The 16,308-nt window shown below is 43.1% G+C and overlaps 1 protein-coding gene across 2 annotated transcripts in view; it reads right to left on the reverse strand.

Moving 5' to 3' along the window:
• The window catches only part of scube1 (signal peptide, CUB domain, EGF-like 1), a 300,902-nt gene that overhangs the window by 57,869 nt on the left and 226,725 nt on the right, over positions 1-16,308 (reverse strand). The gene's annotated exons all lie outside the window — the stretch shown is intronic.

Here is a 16,308-nt window from a genome sequence, read left to right on the forward strand (position 1 = left end):
TGTCTATGTCCGAATGCTTAGAGTCGCCAGGTATCGAATGATACCACCACAAGTTTCAACCGGCTATCGATCAAAGAGCCAAACACCAGTTAGTAAGTTCAAGGTCAAGGGTACTTAATTTACATACAATCAGTCATGCAACATAAACACTACTAGTTAACTACACCTATTACTAAGACAACCTGTACTTAAATTCGGCACCCAGTTTAGGTCAGGAAACAATGGCCGCTGTTCAGGATCTCTTGGGTTCGAAGTGGTAACTGTCGCTCGGCTGGGCTCGTCCTTCTGGTAGTGGGCATTGAACTCGAACTTGCTTCTGGTGTTGCTGCAGTTGGCGATGGCCGTGACCGGGATACCAAGGCCAAAAGAGAGCGTGTGTATGGTGAACTCTTCCTTTATACTTGGGGGCTTTCACGCTCTTTTGGGTGGTCCTTCGATTTGGGCCTTACTAATTGGGTGATCCCTGATCACTCCGTTCGATTCCTTAGCCAATAAGTGGGCAGGGGTCTGGATGACTGGGCGCATCTCAAGCGGTCATTCACCCTGTTGTTTGCGTTTCCCTTGGACAGGGAGTGGTGCCGAAATGTCTGGGACTGTCCCAGTTGCTGGAGCACCAGTCCTTTGTGTTGGGGAAGATGGGCCATCATCTGCTAATCAGCCTGATTAACATGCTAATGGGACGGGGTTTCAATACCATCTGGACTTTGCTGACGAATATGCATTTCAGGCTTAGAACCTGCCTGACTCTTGGCTTGTCCATTTTACCCATCAGTCTTTCTATGCTTAGTTGGAAGTGGCCATGTCAGATGGCTACATTACTGAACTTAATAGTTTTTTCAAACACTCTGCATACAAAATGTCCAAGGCCAAAGCGAAAAAGCCTTATTGAAACTGACTAGTTTCACATTCAACAACATCAGCATCTTCAGCTGCTCATGTGGTAAATTAGCACAACAAAGAAAATTATCTAGGCCTGCCCGGCACCATTTTCTCTCAGGGTGGTGCGGGAGGAAGGTTGGGCCGAATTTTGCACATCTGGAGTTCACGGTGGCAGTGGCACCATTTAAAAGTACAGCTATGTTCAGTTAGAAGCAACAGTCATCATCAAAGTTTCTGAAACATTACTGGTGGAATTAACAAATTTGAGGAAAAATCTAAATCTGTTGGAGTTCATTGGGCAGTCAGCTACCCCTTTTGAAATTGTCAATAGACATGAATATACAAACAAAGTGGATAAGGTCCATGGAATTGTAAAGTCATTTAAATTCCCTGCTTTTTAAATTTTGAAAGGAAACATGCTGCAGTTGAAAAAAATCTGTGCTTGTAGTTTCAATAAATGTTTGTTAACATAAGCCTGAAGGCTATCATTATATTATTCATGCTGCTTGTCTTCTTTCACAAGCAATCATTATCACAACAGGAGGCTTTCAAGTTCACAGTTTGATTAACAGCTTCAAGTGGTTACAAAGGGTTAGCTGTCTTTAAGAATACAAGAAAAAAGAGCAGGCGTGGCCATCCAGCACTTCGAAACAGCTTCGTTATTCAATGAGATCACGGCTGATCATCTACTTTAACACCATTTTCCTGCACTAACCCTGTATCCCTTGATGTTTTAGCTTGTCGAAATCTATCGGTCTGTGAGGTTATGAATTTTTATTTTTTAAATTTGGGATTAAGTACTTGAAAGGATTAAAATGTACTGAATGTGCTCTTATGAATTTTTAAGTTTTAATATATATTGAAGTCTGTAACAGATTGAACTTAATTTTATTTCACCTCAGCATGACTCCTGAAGTCCTACCATGTTAATATTGGGTTAACTGGAATGAAGGGTGTAAGGGCAACAGCTGGTATATGAGAAGGCATGGGTTGGCATGAGTTTTCAATAAATTAGCATAAGAGCTTTAAAGAGCTATGCCAGTGAGCAGACTTCATGAGTTCGCATCAGTTGGCAGAGGAGCTATAAAATGCTACGGGGATGAATGCTACGGGGATGGGGGGGGGGGGGGGGGGGGGAGACATGGGTTGTCATGATTTCGTGCAGACACTATACTAGGCTACGGGGTGGTAGGGAGGAACATGAGGGGCAATGGGGATAGGTAGAGTGGCATACATTGACATAAAGTAATGAGAGTAATGTGAGTGAAGCTGGTAGAGAGTTTGGGTGAGGGGATGAGAGGGGTGAAGACTAAAGTGTTGTTTTGCTGTTTCTATTACAATTGGGACACAGTTCCAGAGCACCAAGGCAGGCTTTTTAACCAGCCTGTGGCTGCCTCCACATTGTTCCTGGGGCTAGTAAACCTGACTCCCGTTAGCTCCCTCCAAATTCCCCGCCCCGCAATGAAAATCCAAATATTCTTTTGGGCAGTTGGGAATTTTCCCAATTCTGCATATTTGACCTGGCAGCCAAAATTAAGCCCCTAGTATCTGGAATCCTGCTTCAGTTAATTGAATATGTGAGTCAAGACAGTGAACAAAATTATATCAACAACTGCTAACTGTGGGAATTATTCTAATTGGTTCCAATAGCGTTGGATTCCTTCCTATAAATCAGATAATACTTTGTAATTGCCCAAAGCACTTTTTGACAGATAAAAATAAAACGTGGGTGGGGCAGCAGGGTGGCGCAATAGTTAGCTCTGCTGCCTCATGGCACCAAAAACCCAGTTTCAATCCTGGCCCCAGGTCACTGTACATGTGGAGTTTGTATGTTCTCCCGTGTCTGCGGGGATCTCACCCCCACAACCCAAAGATGTGCAGGAGAGGTGGATTGGCCACGCTAAATTTCCCCTTTATTGAAATTTTCTTTTTAAAGAGGGGGAAAATATGCAGTAGGTTGATAAGCATTTGAAAGAAAAGTTGATGTTTTAGGTGCAAACCTTCATTCTCATGAAAGGTCCCATCAACTTTTCTTCTTCTAGTTAAGACTTTTGTACTTTTCAGAACTTGTCTTCATTTCAGATTTGAGTCTCTGAGGGACGAAGACATCACCCTGTATCTTTTTTACAGAATATATTGAGGTATGCTCTTTAAACTTTTCAAACGGGATAATAATCAAAAATGGCTGAACCTATGTCTGTCTGTGATCCTGAACAAAAGAAGCTCCCTGGCAGTATCGGAGAAAATCACACATCCCTCTCCCTGAAGAGTCACGAACGGACTACTATGGGCACCACGGAACAAATTCAAAAGAGCTATACAAAGGCCTTCTGCATTTCACAACTCAGGCTGGCCAACAGGAGTCTGCCCATCTCTTAAGAGAAAGGGCTTGCTTTCAATTTTAAACGGGTTGAGACATTTAACAATCTTGGGACCCAGAGGAGGGTTACATTTCCTTTATCAAAGACATAGAACATAGAACATAGAACAGTACAGCACAGAACAGGCCCTTCGGCCCTCGATGTTGTGCCGAGCAATGATCACCCTACTTAAACCCACGTAACCCGTATACCCGTAACCCAACAATCCCCCCATTAACCTTACACTACGGGCAATTTAGCATGGCCAATCCACCTAACCCGCACATCTTTGGACTGTGGGAGGAAACCGGAGCACCCGGAGGAAACCCACGCACACACGGAGAGGACGTGCAGACTCCACACAGACAGTGACCCAGCCGGGAATCGAACCTGGGACCCTGGAGCTGTGAAGCATTGATGCTAACCACCATGCTACCGTGAGGCCCCTATGGGCAGCATGGAGACAGCAAAGACAGCATGGAGAGGTAAGTGTCATGTGACATGTGATGACAACATGGGCCTTTGGCTTGTGGAACTAATAATATTGCCTTGCTGGACTGCAAGATCTCAGTCTGTTTTTTTATCATCTGATTAGCAGCCTCCTAGATAAGGAGCCCTACTCCCGGTTAGATGTCTCACCCCATCTACACTACTTCTCATAGAAATTCTGTACCATCGCCTACAAGACTGATTTGTCACTGCATGCCTATCTCATCGTGTGAAATCAACTCGACTGGAAGAGGGAATTACACGACATCTAGTTTTCAGCCTGATCTCTGTGAACGATTACCTTATTGGCCTTTGATTCGGGATTCTTGAACCCACATGAACCAATATTTATTTTCTCTGTGGTCTATGTACCGTAAGTTTTTCTTTTCTCTGTCGCTGTCTGTGCTGAATGTAAGGCGCTGTTGTGACCATCCTCCCGCATTTTGGGTGTGTGCAAATAAACTACTCCTTTGAGTTCATCCTATCAGGAGCTTCCTGTGGCGTTATTAATAGAAAATTGGATTGTGCCAAATCGGAGGGTTTTGGAAACATGCCACCGCTTATAAAGAGGGAAACAAATGAAAACACTTTTCTATTTAAGGACGGATAGTGAGAGGAGAAATTAATGCTGTTTAAATTAAACTCCTTCCTGTTCACACGAGTAACATTACAGGTTTTTAAAAAAAATATTCACTAACGTATTAAATGATACTAGAGATAATTGTCACCCAGCTGAAAGTAGACGGATGTGACAGTTTCTGTCTTTTGAGTCCAATAATATACATATTAGCATTACGTACAAGTGAACTATTGGACTATTTTGCCCGTGCATTAAAAAAAAGATCAGAAGTTAGGAGACCCCCCAAAATATTTACCTGCATTGGGATTTTGGAGCTCCATCTCATGGTGGGATTCAGGATGCTGTGCATGCACCAACCGCCAAAGGGTGACACATGTACAGTTCATCCGTTTTCAAGTCTTTGGACAGGCTACCGACCCTGCCCAATGCATAGAAGAAAAAGAAAATAATGAGTAACTGCAGGTCAGGTGATCTGAAGAGGAACAACATTGCAGAGAGGGTATCCCAGGGAGGGGCACAATGAGAAGGACCCAAACAGGGGAGTGGGACAGAAAGAGGTCCGAGAAGACGGTAAAGGACGAGGACAGAGATCAGAAACCGATCCTGTTAAGTAAAGCTAAGAGAAAGAAGCAGTGCATTGGGTTTAAAATTAAAGAGAGAGCATTTCAGGGAGCCAACTTGAAGTGAGCTCGAGAGAAGCCCAGAAGACCCAAAAGAATAGCCGAAGGCATGCTGTGCTGCGGGCCATTCGGGCAGAGTTATCCTGTTGGAGCAGCGATGTTCTGCTTGGCATAGCCAAAGATCTGAAGGTGTGCTCGGAAGCGTGAAGCTGAAGTGTCCACAGAGATCCAGGAGAAAAGAATCTCAGAAGGCAAGGTGAAACCCTGCAGGTGAATCCTTGTTGAAGCCATCTGATTAAGAGCAACGTGTGGGCGAGAATCTCCAGGCTAGTTTTAAACATGGAGATTGGAAACCCTGGTGAGAAAAAATGGTTCAATGTGACCGATTGGCTCACAGTATGACAAGCATGTAGGTGGGATTTTGAGAAATCCATAGAATCTGCTTTGGTCGCATCTGTCATTTACTTTGTAGTGTAGTATGGCTTAACACAGTTCACCAGTTGGTTCCCATGTACCGCATACTTACCCTGACTATTAGATTTAAGATAAATTTAAGATAAATACAAACATGGATATGTCTGTAAAGGTATAGCAGGGGTGAAGGAATGGTGAATATTTAAATCATTTTCTTGTGTTTGTATTGAGATCTTTACAAACATTTTGTTCAGTGTAATATAGTTATTTTTTTCTTGTTTAACATATGTTTTATTATTTGTTTTAAAAGTTCATCAACAGAACCCTGTGAATTTGTTCAGTAACTTACCTCAATGATTTCTAAAATTAAAGTTCGGATCTATAAAGCCAGGTTTCACTCTGGGATCTGACTTGTCCAGTAGTGACAACAGGTGGGATCGAACACATGTACATAGGGCATGAATGGATTTTTCAGCATTGTTTTGCTTTCAATATTCTGGGACTGGTGATATTGGCTCAAAATGAAAATCTATTGTTGGGAAAGTTTCTTGTGGCTTCCCGGGATTAGTGTAATGTAGTTCTCATGCTCCAAAATGATCACTTATAACACCTCCTATATTTATCATTTTCCCTTGAAAGGTGTATGGATTTCCCCGTTCTCAGCCATCATCATTTTACCCTGAAATGAGCTTCCAACCACATTCCTAGACCACATACTGAGACCATATATTTTCCCCCTGTTTAATATTACCAGGTTCCAACTCATTATCTGCTGCTTGATAATTCAAATGCTCACCTTGCTGGACTTCCACATTTTACACTCCACACACGCGAGGTGATGCAAGATGCTGCTGTCAAGGTCCTAACTTGAAACAAATCCCATCCATTCATCATCCCAATGCTCCCTGACCTATACTGGCTTCTGGTTGAGCAAAATTTGAAACCTTGGTTTCAAATCTTTTTCATGACGTCGCTATATTGACTTGGAGTTATTGGTCGCTGACTTGGTTGCTGAAGGGCAACTAGGGATGGGCAATTAATGCTGGCATAACCAGCAATGCCCACATCCCGTAAACAAATAAAAAAGAAATGGATGCATTGCACTCTTCCAAATTTCCCTAGATTCTAGAAAATTGCCAGTGGATTGGAAAACCACAAAAGTGTAACATAACTATTCAAGAAAGGAGGGAGACAGAAAGCAGGAAACTATAAGTCAATTAGCCTGACATCCATCAATGGGAAAATAGTGGAATATTATTGAGGAGGTAATAGCAGAACATTTAGAAAATTGTAATACAATTAGGCAGGTTTTGTGGGAGGGAAATCATGTTTGACTACTTTATTAGAGTTTTTTGAGGAAGTAACAAACAAGGGAACAAGGAGATGTGGTGTATTTGGATTTCCAAAAGGCATTCGATAAGGTGCCATATCAACGGTTGCTACACAAAATAAGGGCTTATGGTGTTGAGGGTAATATAATTATAATAACAATATACTAGCATGAATAAAGGATTAGATAGTTAACAGAAAACAGAGTTGGGATAAACGGATCTTTTTCAGGTTGGCAAACTGTAACTTGTGCCACATGGATCAGTGCTGGGACTTCAATCATTTACAATCTATATTAATGATTCAGGTAAAGGGACCAAGTGTATGGTAGCTAAATATGCTGATGACACAAAGATAGATAGGAAAGGGGTACAGGCAAAAGTTCGGCAGGTGTAATGTAATGTAGGAAAATGTGAGTTTGTCCACGTTGGCAGGTGGAATAGAAAAGCAAAATGTTATTCAAATGGAGAAAAGGGTAGCACGGTGGTACGGCGATTAGCACTGCTGTCTCAAGGCATCGAGGACCTGTGTTTGATCTCGACCCCGGGTCACTGTCCATGTGGAGTTTGCACATTCTCCCCATGCCTGCGCAGGTCTCACCCCCACAACGCAAAAAGATGTGCAGGGTGGGTGGATTAGCCATGCCAAATTGTCCCTGAATTTAAAAAAAAAAGAATTTGATACTCTAAATTTATATTTATATAAAAACAGTTTTTTAAAAAGAGAGAGACCACAGAAATCAGTGGCACAGAGGTGTCTGGTTGTTCTGGTACACGAATCACAAAACATTAGTCTTAAGATATGGCAAGTGATTGAGAAGGCAAATAGAATGTTGGCCTGCATTGCAAATGGAATAGAGCATTAATGTAGGGAAGTGTTGCTACACCTGTACAGGGCAATAATGAGACCACCTCTGGGTACAGAGGGATATACTTGCATCGGAAACAGTTCCGAGAAGGTTTGCTCAGCTCATTCCTGGGATGAAGGGCTGTGTTATGAGGAAAGGTTGAACAGGGCTGAGTCTATACACATTGGACTTTAGAAGAATGAGAGGTGATCTTATTGAAACAAATTCTGAGGGGCCATGGCAGGGTAGGTGGTGGGAGGAAATTTCCCTTGTGAGAGAGTCTAGAACTAGGGAGCAGAGTTTAAAAATAAGAGATCTCCCATTTAAGATGGAGACAAGGAGGACTTTTTTCTCAGGGGCCGTCAGACTTTGAAATTCTCTTCCCCAGGGGAATAGTGGAGGCTGGGTCATTGAATATATCAAAGACTGAGCTAGACAACATGTTGATCGACAAGCAAGTTGATGGTTATAGGGAACAGACAGGGAAGTAACGTTAAGGCCATGATCAAATGAACCTTGATCTTATTGAATGGCAGTAGACTAGGCTTGAGGGGTCAAATGTCCTCCTACCCCTCCTATTTCTTCTGATCTTATAAAATGCTGGCTTGCCAGTGACGCTACAGCTGATTAAATAAGAAATCAGGGAGGTTTGGGTTCAGGTTCTTTGTATATATTTAACAAAATTACAACATGGAAACAGAACTAGCTCCATCCAATGCTGCATTTAAAGCAACCGATCAAATTATTTTCAAAAGTAAGTTTTCAATACCGGGTATGAGGTGATTAGGAGATAGGTCTTGGATTACCACATTGCCCTTTCACACCTTGGTTTGGAATTTGAATCTGGATCAGACTGAGTGCTTCTTGCATTAACCAATGGAGACTGCCAGTTCAAAATGCAGTCAGCTCCTCCTTGATTACCTATCTGACAATTAAAGTCCACTCTTCTCTTTCACTTGCAGAATGCAATTGAAATTGGTGAATGTAAAAGCCAGGCCACTTTGGAGTTTGTTTTGCTGTTTGCATAAAGTGTTCATATTTTAGCACCAATTGGCATTGAATTACCAATATCATTCAAATTTGGAATATAAATGGAAACAGAAATCGCACTTGTACAGTATAATTAAGTTGAAGCACATTGATTGGGGCAGATTAGGAGGAGGTTTACTTTGCATCTGGTTCTGTTATAGATGACCCGCGAATACTTTATCCACACAGAGTGCTCAACATCAAAAGGTTTTCTGTTTCCCAGCACTGCTCCTCAGCTTAAACTAGCACAAAAGCAGAGGAAACACTTAATGTTGCTCCCAAAGACATTTAAGAGAAATTACAACATTTTCTTGTGTAATCTACAGCAATATAAAGAGCATGTACATACTGATTCAAATTCTCAATGAATGGTAACTTACACTTCAACATATTTCAGTCCATAAAACCAACTACTTAGCACTTTCTGGTCAATTCCCCTTGCAGCAACCAATAAATCAACTCTGTACTGCTTTGCTCAAAATATCCATCAATTTACAAAGCTAGAACAGAATAAAATATTAATGACAAACTGTCTGGAGTTAATTACAGAGCAAATTCCCTCTTTGAGTAGTGGGTGTTAATGCCCATGAGAAACAGACTGCTGATACTGCACTGCTTTGTCTGGTAGCAGCTGCTCCCAATAAAGTCGCCCAAGGGGGAAGACGCCAATAACAAAGGCAAAACCCTGCTCCCAGTTCCTGGATATTTTCTTTGCACTACCTAAACCAATTACATTAATTATGGAAATGCACCTCATGGGATTAAACAGAGGAAAGAAAAGCCAAGAGCCAAATATTGGATAGACAAGTATTATTATTCAGTCAGCAGTTCTTTTAAAAGTAGTTACCGCTGAATAGAAAGTGATGAGAAATCTACAATTGAAGAAAGGTGATATTTGCTTAATGAACAGTAACAGATCGTATAATACAGCCCAGAATAGTTTACAATTCAGTGTCAGGGCTTTTTTAAAAAACTCCATACCTGTGATCACTAGGTAGCGCTTCCATGGCTATCCTTCCTCTAACCAAGCTCAAATAATCTGCTCCAATCTCTACTCAAGAGAGAAATGGCAGCTCCAAATCACCTCCTTGAAACTTAAGTTACAAACTAATTTTTCACTCCGGACAGTGTCTGTTTATTCTGGTATCAGCCCTGGCAAAACAACACCTGCTCGGGCTCATCCACAATGACTTGCCACTCCCCATTTCCTGTTCTGTTGCCATCAATCTGGCCTCCTGGTCAGGACTCTCCAGGACACCCTCTGCTCTGTTGGAGTGAGTATTGGTCTCTCTTTGCCCGCCTGCTGAGTGAAGCTTTCCAATCCAATCTGGTCATTTCTATGCTGCCATAACTGTGGCCTCCCAAACTCGGGCTTTGATCTCAGTGCCTTAATCTGCCGCTGTGAGCATTCATCTTGAGATGATTGCCCACAGAGTGCATTCTCTGGCTGGGCTCTTTACGCCCATTCCCTGCTCTCCTTTTATTAATGCCTTCCACTTGGACTCAGCTTGCTTACCCACACAGTCTATGCAGTCTCTTCTTGACCTATTGTTGACAAAAAAGATCCCCAATTATCCTGTAGCCCTGTTCAGGCCTCAGTGTGCCCCTTCTCAAAATCGCTGAATATCTTCACGATTGAAAGGAACTGACGGCAGCCTAACCAAAGTCTTGCTTCCTTGGAAATTGCCACCCCCAATCCTTCTGCTTGTCCCATTTCCCTGAATTTGTTATTTGTTTAAAAATTTTAAATGACAGCATTTTACAAATGTTGTGGTTCTCCGAAAAATGTTCTCACAATTTGGAGCAATCAGGTCCCACATTCTGATTCCCCTTCCTTTCTGTGTTGCATACTTGCCCAACCAGTCCTTTCTCCCTCCATTTTATTAAAAATCATGCATAGGGTTCATATTCCATTGAAAACTACAAGGTAAACATTTCTTAAGGGCAATGCAATGCAAAAATGTCAGATTTGCCTATTTTTGTGACCTTATAGTACCAATATTCCTAAGGTTAAGTGACAGCACTGAACTGCGATTATTAATTTCACACTAGCAGCAATAATGGAAATTCCAATATGACATGATAACACTGATTTGTAACCATCACCTGTCAGTCTACAAGGTGGTGTTGTATTACCTTCATCCTGAAACCATCATTAAAATCCCCCAATTCTATTTAATAAATATGGCATTTGACTCATTCAGCCACTGGAAGTCACCGATTGTGATTTGTCCCTGATAAGATATAAATAGGCCTATTTGTAAAAACACTGGGCTAGATATTGTGACTGAAGGTGAAGCAACGACACTCACCTCAAGGAGGGTTGCTCAAAAAGATCTAGTGATCTCTATGGTACAGACTCCTCTCTTCCCAGAGTTGCCTTAAACCTGGTGTCAAGCAAAGGTGCAGCAGCAGTGATGTCAGCAAGCTTCAATAATTACCTTCTCTATATCAGAAGGTCAGGAGAGATGGTCATTGTCTGGCACTTATTTCAATTACCACTTAACAGTCCAAGCCTGAATCTTGTCCTTGTCTTATCGCATGTGGACATGCACTGTCAATGAACTGAGACGGTAGATAATTGATTGTAATATTTTTTGGTAAAAAATTTTAAGATGTAATTTGAATAAAATACTTAAGAAATTTACTATCTCATGTAGACATCATCTCACCAAACCAATGCCCCTTGGATTGAGAATATGATAATCATTCAGCTGAGCTACCTGGGTCGGGAGAGGTTCCCTGCACAAATCCGTAACACGCTGGGGAACCATATCATTTAAATAAACTCATTTATTTTGTTTATTTTCATGTTCTGATTCATTATGGATTGTGGCAGGTTAATTATTCTGTGGTGTGATATTTGACCCATTTCTCTACCTTGATATCATTACACAAATACTATATCCATTGTTTGTTCTGTGATTTGGCAGTCTTTCAGTGGTAATGTAATGGACAGCTTTACCAAATAATGCTGATTTAGTGATTCAGATCTAGGAAAATTCGATCCTGTTTCTGGCATCAGGAAGAGTTGCACATGTGCCGCCTGCCGCAGTGCGGATTGAGTGCATATACGCAACTGTTCCTGATGCACTTCCGGTCAGCTGCAGAGGTTACAGTTGTTATAAAGGCAAAAGCACCAGTCTATTTCTCTCACATAAACAGCTCTGAGTTAACGATAAGATCATAGGTTTTTGGTTGGACTGGTCACATGGCAAAATCGTTTAACATCTCACCTGCTTCCCCTACCACCCCAGAACAAAATACAATCCCACACGAATCACCATCTTTGCAAGATGGGAGGCTGAAAGGAGAAATTGGGGAATAGAAGAGAGAAAGAAATATGGGCGAGCCAAATCAGAAACATTCACACTAAAAATGTCTTATAATTTGCCTCGCCGTGTGGTAGGCTGTCTGTGGCCACAATTTAATAGCCTCACCATGCCAGACTTGGTGACACGACGAGGCCGTTGAATCACACGAGAGGCCTCACAACACTTTAAATGCCACACGAGATTTAACTAAATCTCGCTAGACGTTACAAGCCACTATCTCGGCTTCAACATCCATATCGATGAGTCGAGCGCCATATCCCGTTTGTACGAGGGCATCTTTCAGCGTCTGTAGATGTCGTATGAGGAGGGGCGTAACAGAATGTTCCCTTCCAGTCGGGGAACACTTCAGCAGTCAAGGGCATTCAGTCTTTGATCTTCGGGTAAGCGTTCTCCAAGGTGGCCTTCAGGATGTGCACCAACGCAGAATCGTCGAGCAGAAACTTATAGCCAAGTTCCGCGCACATGAGTACGGCCTCAACCGGGACCTTGGATTCATGTCGCATTACATTCACCTCCCACCATCTGGCCTGGTCTTGCAAAATCCTATCAACTGTCCTGGCTTGAGACAATTCACACCTCTTTAACCTGGGATTACCCCTCTCTCTGGATCTGTAAAGACTTAATTACCTGCAAATGCTCGCATTCAAAGTATCGTCTTGCATCTTTGACTTTGTCTATATGTATGTTTCTGGAACCTACCTCTTCATTCACCTGAGGAAGGAGCAGTGCTCCGAAAGCTAGTGATTTGAAACAAACCTGTTGGACTTTAACCTGGTGTTGTCAGACTTATTACCATGCTCAACATCCTTACTTCATGGTGACTAATTCCCTCTCTTTTACTGTGCGGGAATAGACTACCATGTTTCCTATGTTATAACAATGATGACACTTCAATAGTATATCACTAACAGTAAAGCACTATATAAATGCATTCATTCATTCTTTCTTTTAAATACTTTGTACCCAACTAACATTATGCCACATGTTGTGAAAAACTGAACAACTGAATTTATTTCAAAGGTTTTCCCTTGATAGTAAAATTATCACAAATAGATTCTGCATACACCAAATGAATATAACTCCCATAAAAATGAACGGAGTTGCTCACTTTACTGTAGAACCAACAAGATAATTTGATGTGACCCATTGTGTGAAGTGGGGTCTGTGAAGAACTTCAGTATCATTTATTTAACATTTTTACTTAGAAAATGTAATTATTTATTTATTTTTTTAATTTAGAGTACCCAATTCATTTTTTCCAATTAAGGGACAATTTAGCGTAGGCCAATCCACCTACCCTGCACATCTTTGGATTTAAGGGGCAAAACCCACTCAAAAACAGGCAGAATGTGCAAACTCCACACGGACAGTGACCCAGAGCCGGGATTGAATCTGGGACCTCGGCGCCATGAGGCAGCAATGCTAACGACTGTGCCACCGTGCTAACTCCAAGAAAATGTAATTATAATGGTAGAGAGGAATTGAACGTTGTAGAAGCCCTATGAAAACCAAATCAAAGATTTATTATTCCACGGTATGAAAGAATCATACAGAATTATAGAATCCTCCAGCACAAAGGAAGGCCATGCAGACATTATATCTGTGCTGGCTCGTTCCATTCAGTAGTTCCACTCCCCTGCTTTATCCCTATTGCCTTGACATATTTTCCCCCTTCAAGTATTTATCCAATTCTGTTTTTAAAAGAATGACTGTATCTGCTTCCTTTCAAACAGTGCATTTCCAATAATAACTGCCTAAAACAAAATTCCTTTTCTTACCTCTGACTCTTAAGCTGACCCTAACCCTAACCCTAATTATGACTGTCAAATAACAGTACCTACAAGCAGTTCTGATCTACTGAAGTTAATTAGAGCATGTTTATACCCACTTACAGTGGCAAACCAAGCTCAGTGGCGCAATCGACAGGCACGACTTAGGACTGGATCATGAGATTTACCGGTCTTGTTACATCTTGCGAGATCTAACGAGATCTTAAGAGGTGTGCATTGAGTTCTGGACCCAGATTTGCATATTCAAATGAGCAGTTAGTCTCACTTGAATACGTCTATGCCTGATCTAGCCAGTGCCTGGGACCTAACGGTCTTGCCTTGGAGACCCCGAGTGGGCGGCATTTGGCACTGATTCCCACAAATTTGGACGAGGCGTACTGACACTCAGGAGTGGGGTCTCCGGGGGGTGGGGGGGGGGGGTCTCCAGGTAATCTAGGGCCGCTGAATGGTGAGGAACTGGGCAGGGTGGTACCATGGCACCCCAAATTCCAACTGGACAGTGCCAGCTTGGCTATGCCACTTGGGTGCCACCCTGAGTGTCATGGTGCCCAGGTGGTCCTGCCAGGGTTCCAGGCTGGGTGGCCAGATGGCAGCATGCCACTATCGGGAATCAGGCTTGGGGGTGCCCTGCCCTTATGAGGCGGGGTGCGGGAGGGCTTGATGACCTGCTTATTGGTGGGTTGTGGCATTGTGGATGTCCGGAAGCCACGGTGATGGTGGTGGGGGGTGGGGGTTTGAGATCGGGCCACCCTGATCTCTTCCTGCCCTGGCGAGCTAAGCTCGTTAGTGCAGGAAATGGGACTAACCCCAGAAATTAAGCAGAGTTCCGTTTAATAGCGGGGACGTTCTTGGTGCTACCCGCACCAGGAAACACCTGGCTAAACGTGCTTGACACAGGACTCTGTTTGATTTCCATTAAGTTGCACCCCAGATCAGTTCCAGAACTAAGTGCTTTATTTGCCTCCGAGACCTGCAAGAACTAGACAAGGAGTTTCAAGTTGGTGCCAGTATAAACCAGCCCTGTCTCAGGCCACTTGCCCATTTTGATATACGCCAATATAAACAGCCACCAAAACACAGGGCCTGAATCCCTCCCTACCCTTCCCAGGCAATGACATTACTCTCACTTCCTCCAGAACACTGCATCCCTACAACTAACCTCTGTTCCCAAAGCTCTGGGTTTTTTTGGCAGTGAGATGTCAAGAAAAGGTGTTGCATTTGCATTTGCACAGATTAAATTTAGAAGGAAAAATACAAACACATGAATAGGACAACCCAACTAACCACCCGTCTTTATTTGATAACTGATTCAGATGATGGCACATACTCAGCACAAGCAACATGCCACTTCAATCTTCCACTCTGCCTGGATTCGCTGAGCAGAAGTCTGGCTTGAACAAACTTGCTGACTTTCCCTTAAAAGAATCATCAAAGTAGTTAACTGGTAATATTTTAAACCAACAAGTAGTAGCTATGCTGCCTAATGTTTAGTTCTGGCATCATTTGTAATAACACGGCAGCTGAGATCAAAGATTGCTGTGGGCATATGGTTTTGATTTTTTACAACTGTGTGTGATATGTAGCAATATCTATTCCACTGTCTGATGCTAACATGTAATTTCCACTGTCCCTTCATCTGAATTATCAGCAGCCCGTAGAAAAAAAATATTATTTCAGGTTTCAAAAAGGCTAAAAAATTAAATCTGGGTTGCGTGCTAAGCAGTTATGGTGTAACAAAGCTATGCCTATCACTTTAAAAGACTGTGGTTCAAAGGACACCCCTGACAGACTGAGTCATATTCATTCCCAACATCCTCTAATCAATCAAAGCTACAGTAAAATTATTACATGTCAATGAGGTAAGGGCACATTATTTGACAAATGAGGATGTTCTTGAAACCACTGAAATGACTTGGGGCTGAGTCAAATGAAAGAAGCCTTTGATTAACACTACGTTTGAGTTTAAATCTGTTGTGCTGAAGCCGTACAGGGCCATGGTCAGGAGCATTGGTCACACCTGGAGTTGTACGAATTACTCAGGTCGCTGTGACATGAAAGGACCCTCTAGGCCCCAGGGTTGATAGAGGGAAGCTATAAGATTGATCCTCAATGTTAGACAAACTGGGACGAGTCAACAACTTGTATATATAGAGGGCGGGATTTTCTCAGCCCAGGCCGGCCGGAGAGTTGCCGGGCTGGGCGCGAATCGCGCGACGCCTCCCCGACGGCTGTCCGCCGATTCTCCAGAGACCGGATGGGCCGAGCGGCCGTAAAAAAAAATCAAAGTACCGCCAGCGCCGTCCACGTGTGGTCTTACCCGGAGGGACCTCGGCATGCATCCATCTAGGGGTGTCCTGGTTGGGGTTGGGGTGGGGGGGGGGGTGGGGGGTTGGACCCCAGGGGGGAGAGCCTCTGCTATGGCCTGGCCCGTGATCGGGGCCTACCGATCGGCAGGCCGGCCTCTCGTGCTGGGGGCCTCTTTTGTTCCGCGCCGGCCTTGTAGCCCTACGCCATGTTGCATCAGAGCCAGCACAGAGAAGGGAGCCACCGCGCATACGCGCATTGGCGCTGGTCGCAATGCACATGCGCAGACCCGCGGCGCCCATCTGACGCCGGGGTCGGCAGCTGGAGCAGTG

The sequence above is a fragment of the Scyliorhinus canicula genome, chromosome 20, assembly GCF_902713615.1.
Source record: "Scyliorhinus canicula chromosome 20, sScyCan1.1, whole genome shotgun sequence".
Classification (NCBI taxonomy): Eukaryota; Metazoa; Chordata; class Chondrichthyes; order Carcharhiniformes; family Scyliorhinidae; genus Scyliorhinus; species Scyliorhinus canicula.